The following is a 10,268-nucleotide window of genomic DNA, read 5'->3' on the forward strand; positions in this document are numbered from 1 at the left end:
GTTACCAAACCTTGTTGTCTCTGCCCATCTGATGTCAACCAGAGTATCTTTGGAGATCAAGTTTTCGTTTATCCTTTTAGGAGAGTTGTTGAGCATCTTTTCACACGTTTAAGAGTTCCTTTGAATTTCCCCTTTCCCTACTGTTTCTTCATATTCTTTGCCTATTCCGCAGCCCCCCCCCGCCCCCGATTTGCGTCATTGTGGGTTCATTTAAAAACGATTTGTGGGAGCCCTTTATATATTAGAGAAATCATCCCTCTGCCTTTGTTATGACCCGCAGCCCCTCACTCCCCAGTTTCAAGGTTTTCTGTTGACTTGTGGTAGTTGGTGCGAGGCAGAAATTTTAACTTTTTTACGAACTCAAATTTATCAATCTTTTGAGCCTTCAGGTTTTGGGTCATACTTAGGAAGGCCTTCCCCACTCCGGGATTTGTTGTTAGTGGTGGTGCTGTTTTTTAGTTCTCCCATGGGTTCATTCAGTAGTTATAAAACATGATTTGTTTTTCATGGTGGAGTAGTATTTCCTCGCACGGGAAGACCATAATTTATCTCACCAGTCACCTACAGCTGAACGTGTAGGCTATTTCCGATTTTCCTGAATTATAGAAGTCACGCTGCAGCGAAGGGCCTTGTCCATAAATATTCTATTTCATTAGGCTAAATTCCTGAAAGTGACCTTCATTCCTGTCCCCAAACTACCCTCCAGAAAGTTGGGCTGCACTCTCCTGCTGCAGAGGCATATGTTTATTCTTCTCCAAATGCCCTCGGGGCCTAAGGCGGAGCAAAGGGACCCAGGGCAGAAGACTCTCTCCTGCCCTGATTGAATCTTTCCTTGGCTTCTGGGGCCGGAGAGCAGATTATGAGAAATATGCTGGAGGAGGGGACGGGGGCAGGATGAGACCCGGGGAGAGAGAGAGAAGGAAAACCCAGACCAGCTGCTGGGTCTCACTCAGAGCCTGCCTACTCTTACTTTACGCACAGTTCTACATTCCACTAAACTTGTGAGCTGCCTGTTAACAGCACAGGAACAAATTAGGAAGGGGAAGCAAGACTGCTGCATAGGGGTACCCTGGTCCGCTGTGCAGTTTCCAAAGGAAGAGCAAGTGAAAGTATAATGAAATGGGGTCAAGCAGCAACGGGCCCGGACCATGCGGTGCAGTGCTTAACTGTCCCACAGCTCCCAGGACAGATAAGGAGAGCAGATGACACTGGCTCATCTCTAAATGTGCTTCTAAACCTGAGACTCTGGCAGGCACCTTGAACGTCTTGTGTACGCAGAATGCTGCCCTCCTCCCCAGAGATGTCCTCGTCCTAATCCCCAGAAACCGTGACCACTGTCACGCTACGTGCCAAAGGGCCCCTGAAGTTGCAGATGGAATTAAAACTGCTAATCAGCTGAACTTAAAATGGGGCGATTATTTGGGATTCTCTCGGTGGACAATGTAACTACCGGGATCTCAGAAGTAGAAGCAGGAGGCAGAGAAGAAGAGTCAGTGTTGGACGGATCCAAGGGCAGGAAGGCCGGCCATCGCCGGCTTTGACAATGGTGGCCGAAACAAACAAGGAATGTGGGCGGCCTCTGGAAGCCTGAAGAGGCAATAAATGGATACTCTGTAGACCCTCCAGAAGGAGGACACCCCTGTGGACACCCCTGAGTTTAGTCTAGAGAGATCCATTTTGGGTTTCACTTCCAGAACCGTAAGGTACTAAACGTGCATTGTTTTCAGTTTGTGTTAATTTGTTGCAGCAGCCAGAGGAAAGGAATAGCGAGTCTCACCAGGGACTGTCCAGTGAAAAGATGCCCAGAGAAGAAGGCCCAGCCGTGGCTGCACAGCTTCTGGAAGCCGAATCTGAACGAGAAGTGCATATGTGCATACTCCTGGCCCTGGTATTTTTATTTTTATTTTTTAATTGCTGTTTTATTTATGTATTTATGTATTTATGTATTTATTTATTTGCCGAACCCTGCTTCTTCTCTGCCTTCTGATGATGAGCCCCAGGCATCACCAAAGTTAAATTATGTCCTGGCAAGGGGCGCCTGGGTGGCTTAGTGCTTACGAGTCCGACTCGATTTCAGCTCAGGTCACGATCGCAAGGCTCCTGAGATCCAGCCTGATGTCAGGCTCCACGCTGACAGCGCGAACGAAGCCTGCTTGGGATTCTGTCTCTCTCACTCTCGCCCCTCCCCTGCTTGTGCTCTCTCTCTCTCTCTCTCAAAATAAATAAAAACATTAGGACATATATGTTGACTCTTAAAATATATATATGCTGGCGAGATTCAGCGATCTGTTTTCTTTCTGGGTGACAGGGCCTCTCTCTCCCCACCCACAACTCCAAAGGCGAGGAGGCTCTGTGTCCCTCCTTCGGTGGCAACTTCAGTCCAGATGTGGAGGGGCGGGGCGCTGAGGCTGCGGGGCCCCAGGGGGACTCGGTGGGGGGGGGGGGTGAGGGGAGGGTGCGGGGGACCAGGAACCCAAGGGCGATTGGGGGCTGCGGGCGGCGGGGGGGGGCGCGGGAGGAGTCCGGGCGGAGGCGGGGGCGGGCGCGTGGCCTGAAAGGGGTTAACCGGGAGGAGTAGTGGTCGGGTCAGGTTACTTCCCTTTTAAACAGACGGGGAGAGGAGGAGTCAGGTCCTGGTGGGGCAGTTTTCGGTGGCGGCCTGGCTCCTGGACGTCGTCGGGGAGGAGGCTCCCAGCCGGCCTGGGTCGAGCGCCTGTGCGGGTCCCTCGGGCAAGTGCAGCGCGGTGTAGGGCTGCGGGCGCGGAGGGGGTGCGGGGCGGGGGCGGGGCTGCGGACGCGCAGGGGGTGCGGGGCGGCGGCGGGGCCGTGGGGAGGGTGGGGGGCCGCGAACCGGAGGGGCAGGTGCGTGATGCTGCAGGGGCGGGGCTGCGGGCGCGGAGGGGCTGCGGGGCGGCAGCAGGAGTCAGGCAGGGACCGCGACGCCGGCAGAGGACCCCACGTCTGCTGCCGACGCCCCCTTCTCCGTCCGGCACACTGAGGCCCGGGGAGAGCGAAAACTTTTCTTCCTTTCTTGTCTTTTTTTCTTTTCTTTCTTTTTTTCTTTTCTGTTTTCTTCTGCTTTTCTCTTCTCTTCTTTTCTCCCGCCCCTCCTCCTCCTCCTCCTCTTCTTTTTACAAAAGATTATTCCTAAATGTGCAGCAGCTTCCAGGACGACCCTTCGCTCTAGATGTAGGTGGCAGCAGATGCTGTGGCAGGGGACCCAGATGTTTCAGCAGGAATGGAATGAAGGATCGCCAGGGCCCCAGGCACAGGAAGGGCTTACTTGGGCCAGATTTCTTCATTCCACCTGTGGCCAGGGGGCCCTTCCCCGCGGCTTCGTGTTCAGCTCCTGATGTGTGTGTCCTGCCCGTCTCTCTCCACTTCTGCTGGAGTGCCTTCTCTCGGCCGCCTCCTTGGCCAGCTTCTCGGGCTGCTTCAGGGACTCCTTGCTGCACCTCGGTGGCCCGGCTGGGTGCCTGCTGTCCCGTCCCCGGGCCCCGCCCCCAGAAGTGCGAGGAATGCCTTTGGCAGAGATCCTGCTGTGATCTTAGGGCCCGCTCACCCGCTTCCCTGTGAAGCCTTGGAGTTAAGGCTAGACCACCTGCAGAAGAAAGTTAAGCTGCTTCCATTTCGCAGGTGGGGAACAGGCCCAGCTGAGTGCGGCAGCCCAGCCCCCTCCTTGGATTCCCACCTCCCCCACCCCAGTCTCTTACCACTCCCACATCTCTAAGTCAGGTCCTCCAGCCCCTCTGCTTGAAGTTTGTTTGCTTGCTTTTGAAACTTTTTTTTTTTTTTTAACAGTTATTCATTTTTGAGAGACAGAGCAGGAGCAGGGGAAGGGCAGAGAGAGAGGGAGAGACAGAATCCAAAGCAGGCTCCAGGCTCTGAGCTGTCAGCTGTCAGCACAGAGCCGGACCAGGGCTTGAACCCACGAACCGTGAGATCATGACCCGAGTGAAGTCGGACACTCAACCATCTGAGCCACCCAGGCGCCCCTGAAGTTTTACTGCTCAGCAGTCTGGAGAGACAGCAGGGGTCCCCACATTGGAAGGGGAGGGGAGAGTGGGGGTTGGAACTGGGCATGGTTCCAGGGCTTGTGGCTCTAGTGGAAGGTCCAGGCCCCCTTGCTGGGGGCTCCTGGACGGTCTGAGGGATGGCAGGGGTGGTGGGCGAGCCGCTCACACTGAAGTCCCCTGGTGCCTTCCTCCGCGTCAGCCGTCAGCCGTCACCACCTGCCTGGTCCCAACCCTAGGTGTCTGTCATCAACAACCCTACAGTGGCTTCAGCTGCACCCATGGAGGTTGGGCCAGGGGCCTCCGCAGGCAGCCCCCGAGCACTAACCTATTGCCAAGAAGTTCCACTTTCTAGAACCACCCCCACCCCCACCCCCAGCTTCCTGTCCTGGAGGCCTGGGGCTCCTAGCCCTTTCGCAGAGCCCTCAGGCTGGCTTCTATCAGATTTTCAATCTCTCAGCCACTGCAGCTCCTTGCCCCTTACTGTGCCTAGAAAATCCAGACGGGACACCATTCCCCTAACTGACGATCGGACCTTTCATCCTGCCCAGATCTGCCTTCTGTAACTTGCTGTCTATCATGTGTTGTTATGCTAAAAGGTGTTTGTCTCCTCCCTCCCGGGGTCCCTAACATTTCCTGGGCACTGCACCAGAGCCAATAGGGGCCCGGGTAGGAGGTTGGGAGGATGCTTACGTAGTTGAGCCTGTAAAAGCTGCCACTAACTAGCCGTGTGACCTTGGGCGAGTCACTTAATCTCTCTCGGCGCTTTGGCTTCCTCAGCAGCCCATTGGTGGTGATTATCCTGGTGGGGCACACAGTAGGTGCTCAGTTACACAGATAGCAGTTGCCAGGCAAGAGCCACAGGCCAGAGTGCCCCCCCCCCCCGCACACCCCCACAAGGCCTCTCTGCTCCTTCCCTCCTGAGTGCCCTACATGGGGCTAGAAATCTGTAGCGGGAGCTGACTTCCCATTAGGGCCCTTCTGAGGTTCTCACAGGATGAACAACGTCTGATGCTCCCAGAGGAAGCACCCTGGGGGGCTGGCCCACACCCAGCCTCATGCAGCTGTGGATTGAGGCCTCGGAAGTCTGGGAGTAGGCCAGGGCCTTGAGGGTCCAGAGCGTGCCCTGTGCTGGGGCCCTAGCTGCGTCCCTTCCTCCCACTCACTGTTCCTTCAGGACAGACAGATGGGCTTCAGATTGTCCCTAGAACCCAGCCTGCCCAGCCCTGCAGGTGATGGGGAAACTGAGCGAGCACTGAGAAGCGGCTTACCGAGGGGTCTGTGAGGGAGCCTAGATCGCACCCGGCTGCTGGTCCTGGGGTCTCCCCACCACGCCCCCTCCCAGGCTCCTGGTGTTTCCATGTTTGAATAGGAGGCAGCTTGTACCCCCACATCTGAGACAGAGGTGACTTTTACTTGTTTAGCTGAGGTCTCCTGCACGTGTGGCTCTGGCTTAAATATTCTCCAAGTTGTCAACCTTAATTTTATTTTATTTTTAATTTAGAAGAACCTTTGTTCTCTAGACCAAAATACAGATAGCCATAGAAGGGCTGCTTTGGGTGAGATGGGGCTGGAGGTCCTCAGCTTCTCCCCCATCAAGAGATTAATGGTAAAAGGGGGCACCTGGGTGGCTCTGTCGGTTAAGTGTCCCGCTCTTGATTTCAGCTCAGGTCATGATCTCACAGTTTGTGGGTTCGAGCCCCGCATCGGGCTCTGTGCTGACCATGTGGAGCCTGCTTGAGATCCTCTCTCTCCCTCTTTCTCTGCCCCTTGCCTGCTCAATCTCTCTCTCTCTCTCTCTCTCTCTCCCAAAGAAAGCAAACTCAAAAAATAAATAAACAAATAAAAAAAGAGATTAACAGTAGAAGGAACACACATTTTGCTCCCCTGCAGAAAGGTCCCGCTCCAAAGACAGCCCGCAGGGAACACCACCCCCAGGATCACACAGGGTGCAACAAGGATTTCCAGAGTGAGTGCACTTATGCAAGATGATTTTAGGGGCCACCTGGATGAATAGGTTTTAAGTCAATAATCTTCAATTAAAATGTGTATCGGAAAAACGATAACACATCTAACCATGAGTTCATGGTCATTATTGCCCAGAAGTAGAGTTAAGTAGTGGATGGAGTTAAGGAAAGATATTAAGTGAATAATACACAAGAGGATGAAAATTTGGCAAAACTCACAAAGGTGGTCTGTACGTATGACCCAGGAGCCCAAGAAGAAGGTGAGGTATGGGGGGTGGGGGGCAATCTGCCCTGAGGATCGAGTGTCCGAATTACACTGAGTTCCATCTTTAACCACGGTCTCGTTTTCTTAGTGATGTATCCATTCCACAAACATGCGTCACCTGCTGGCTGTGCTAGGTGCCTGCCTGGTGTGGGGGATACTATCCCCGTGGTGCTCAGAGTCTTTAGGGGGCCGGGAAGGCTGTGCTGGGACAGCAGCGCTGAAGTGAGCCTCCGGGATGATGGGTGAGGGAAAGACAGGAGCCTCCCAGCCCCAAGGAACAGCTTGTTGCTGGTGGGGAGGGGGTTGCAGTATGTGGCTAGAAGAGGGAGAATGTGGTGGGCTTGAGGAACAGGAAGAGGCCAGTGGGCAGAGCCCAGGGGGTGACAGGGCAAGAAAGCCTGAAATGAGACCAGAGAATCCTTGGGAGCTGGATCACGCCAGACCTAAAAGCCATGGCAAGGATTGTGTGCGTTATCATTGATTTAGCCAATATTTACTGGGCTCCTGCCCTGTGCTCGTGATGGAGGGGTTTACAAAATTAGAGTCTTCCTTCAGGGGGCTTAGGTCTAGGGACAGGTCTTTGGACACAAAGATGGCCTATTCGTAAGTGCTGTGTTAGAAGTGTGACCCAGAGGCCAGTGAAGCACCGAGGGGAGAGGAGCCGTCAGGCACGAGAAGGCAGTGACATGTGAGCTGGGCTTTGAAGGATGAGTAGGAGTTGGACAGGAGGGAGGGGAAAGGCACTCCTAGGAGCAGAAGCAGGATGAGTAAAGCCACCGAGGTATGGAAAGGTGTGGGAACTGCCTGCGGCTGGAGCCACACTAGGCATTGGAAAGAGGAGAGGCCAGAGGGTGCAGTTCACAGAAGGTCTGAGGTTTCATTCCGCAGACAAGAAGGAGCCGGAGACCCGGTTCGAGCGGGAAAGGACGATCCTTCTGCTGAGGCGTGTGGCGAGGCTGGGTGAGGTTGGGCACTTGCCACCACGACCCAGTGGGGTGTGAAGACGGCCGGGCTTGGGCCACGGCATGGGGGGGGCTTCTCAGTGGAATGGCAGGTGGGAGCCACGGATCATGCCCTCTCTGAGCCCCCGGAGCAGAGACCCCTTATCACAGGGCAGGAGGCTGCCTGCTGCACCAGCTTTGAGAACTGGAGGCTCTTTCCAAAAGGGTAAAGATTCTAGCCAGCTGGGCCTGCGGTCCGTGTCCAAAGCAAACAGGAAGAGACCACACTGGGCCGGGCGGGAGGAGGAGGGATTTTGTTTGGAGGAGGGACTCGGCCAAGTGGGCTGTCGGGACTTTCTGCTACAAAGGTGGGAGGGGGCTGCAGGCCCCGTCGGAGACAGAGTGAAACTTAGTTCAGGGGGACACGTGGCCCTGGATGCCAGCCTCCGGGGTTACGATAAAGATGGCCTCCCTAGGCGAATCCTAGTCCTGACGGTAGGAGATCGGGAGCACGTGACACGTCACCCCTGGGAGCCGCAGTTCCCTGTCACCATGCCCCAGCTGGAGCTTTCTCTTGGGCTCTTGGCTTCCCATTAGCGCAGCCTAGGCCTGAGGGGGTGGCTCCCGGCCGTGGCGGTGGGAGGTCCACACCGCCCAGGCCCGAGCCCTGTTGGTGGGTCTCTGTGGAAGAGGGAAATGCCAAGGGCTCAGAACACCCTCAGTCTGGGAGGTGGGCACCCAGGGTTCCCCCGCAGACCCTGCACTCAGACCTCGCGTCCCCTGGCCAGATGACGGTGGCAGTCATTCCTTCTGGCAGTTACACGTGAGTGAACTGATCTCCGCGTCCCTTCACTTACGAAGCCCTCGCCCAGGCTCAGGGGATGAAAGACCCGAGCCAGGGCGGGGAGTGCCAGCCACGTGAGGTTCCTCGGGAATTTACAAGCTGATGGAGCAGGCGTATGTGAGCCCTGGGATGCATTTGGCCCTAGCAAGAATACTGCTTGTCTGCCATGGTTGGAGGAAGGTGCAGAGAAGGGGGCAGGCAGTGCTCCCCGGGCAAGAGTGGGGGCAGGGACAGGGCTGGAAATGGGCTAGAAAGCCTTCAGTAAGGAGGGACTCCTGAAACGACCCATGCGTTCACCTGTTCGTGCGTGTGTGCAGTCACTCAACAAACGTGTGTGCAGCACCTAGTGTGAGCCAGGCACTGTGGCAGGGCTGATGGGGACCGCAGCTGCCGGGAGAGACAGGCAGGACTCGGGTCTTCACCATTCGATCAAATGGAAAAAACACTGAGTTATAGAGCTTTGAAGAGGTTTGTGGGACTAATGGGGACTAATGGGGACTAATGGGAACTCATGGAACTCATGGAACTAGGGGGACTTGACCTGGTCAGGGAGGTTGAGGTGGCTTCTCTGAGGAAGACTTGAAGGATGACTAGGACATAGGTGGGGAAAGAGGGAGGAAAAGGTGATTCAGGCAGCAGGAACAGCATGTGCAAAGGGCCTGTGGTGGAGAGGCTGGATGAAGCCCAGAGTGGCTGGACCACCGTGACAGAAGGGAAGAGTCAGAGACAGAGACAGAAGAGTCTGGGAAATGGGCAGCTGAACTTGTGGGTCCCTTTTAGAAAATTTAGTCTGGATTTTATGAACAGAAGGAAGGGTTTTTTTGGTTTTTGTTTTTAGGATTTTATTTTTGGGGCACCTGGGTGGTTCAGTCGGTTAAGCATCCACTCTTGATTTCGGCTCAGGTCATGATCTCACGGTGGTGGGATCGAGCCTCCTATCTGCGCTGAGTGCAGGGCCTGCTTGGGATTCTCTCTCTCTTCCTCTCCCTCTGCCCCTCCCCCCGCACCTTCTCTCTTTCTCTCTCTCAAATTAATAAACAAACATTAAGAAAGAAAGAATGATGGGAATGCAAGCTAGTGCAGCCACTCTGGAAAACAGTATGGAGGTTCCGCGAAAAATTAAAAATAGAACTACCCTATGACCCAGCAATTGCACTACTAGGCATTTATCCACGGGATACAGGTGTGCTGTTTCAAAGGGACACATGCACCCCCATGTTTTTAGCAGCACTATCGACAATAGCCAAAGTATGGAAAGAGCCCAAATGTCCATCGAGGGATGAATGGATAAAGAAGATGTGGTCTATATATACAATGGAGTATTACTCGGCAATCAAAAAGAAGGAAATTTTGCCATTTGCAACCACGTGGATGGAACTGGAGGGTATTATGCTAAGTGAAATTAGTCAAAGACAAAAATCATACGACTTCACTCATATGATGACTTGAGACAAAACAGATGAACCTAAGGGAAGGGAAACAAAAATCATATAAAAACATGGAGGGGGACAAAAGAGAAGAGACTCATAAATACGGAGAACAAACTGAGGGTTGCTGGAGGGGTGGTGGGAGGGGGGATGGGCTAAATGAGTAAGGGGCACTAAGGAATCTACTCCTGAAATCATTGTTGCACTATAGGCTCACTAATTTGGATGTAAATTTTAAAAAATAAAAAAGAAAATTAAAAAAAAAAAAAACAAGAAAGAAGGAATGAAAGCTGACTAAATTTTAAAAAAAGATTTTATGTTTCAGTAATCTCTACGCCCAACATGGGGCTTGAACTCCCAGCCCCAGGCTCGAGTCGCACATTCCACTGACTGAGCCAGCCAGGAGACCCAGGAAGGTTGTAAGCCGCGGTGAAAAATGAGCCAATTCTTGGGCCAAACAGGTTGGAGGGGCCCGAGCGGAAGTGGTGACTCCATGAGAGGATAGTGGTGTCTACTTAAACAGGGAGAGTGACTTTGACCAAGGACAAGGTCAGATCAGAGGATGAGGATAGAATTGGATGTGGAGGTGAGGGTCAGGAGGGGTCAAGGTCAGAGGCACTGAGCTGCTGGATGGCAAGAGTGGTCACGAACATTATTTTATTAGGTATGATGAGTAACATCTTCGTTCCACTGAGGATGGGAATAGAGGCCTGGCCGAGCTCTGAGTGGGGAAGAAGGGCATGATGTTTCAGGTCTATTATGTGGAGTTTAACGTGTTTTCTCAGTAAATCTGTGCAACAAACCCGAGAGG

This window comes from Neofelis nebulosa, chromosome 7, assembly GCF_028018385.1.
Source record: "Neofelis nebulosa isolate mNeoNeb1 chromosome 7, mNeoNeb1.pri, whole genome shotgun sequence".
In the NCBI taxonomy this organism is placed as follows: domain Eukaryota; kingdom Metazoa; phylum Chordata; class Mammalia; order Carnivora; family Felidae; genus Neofelis; species Neofelis nebulosa.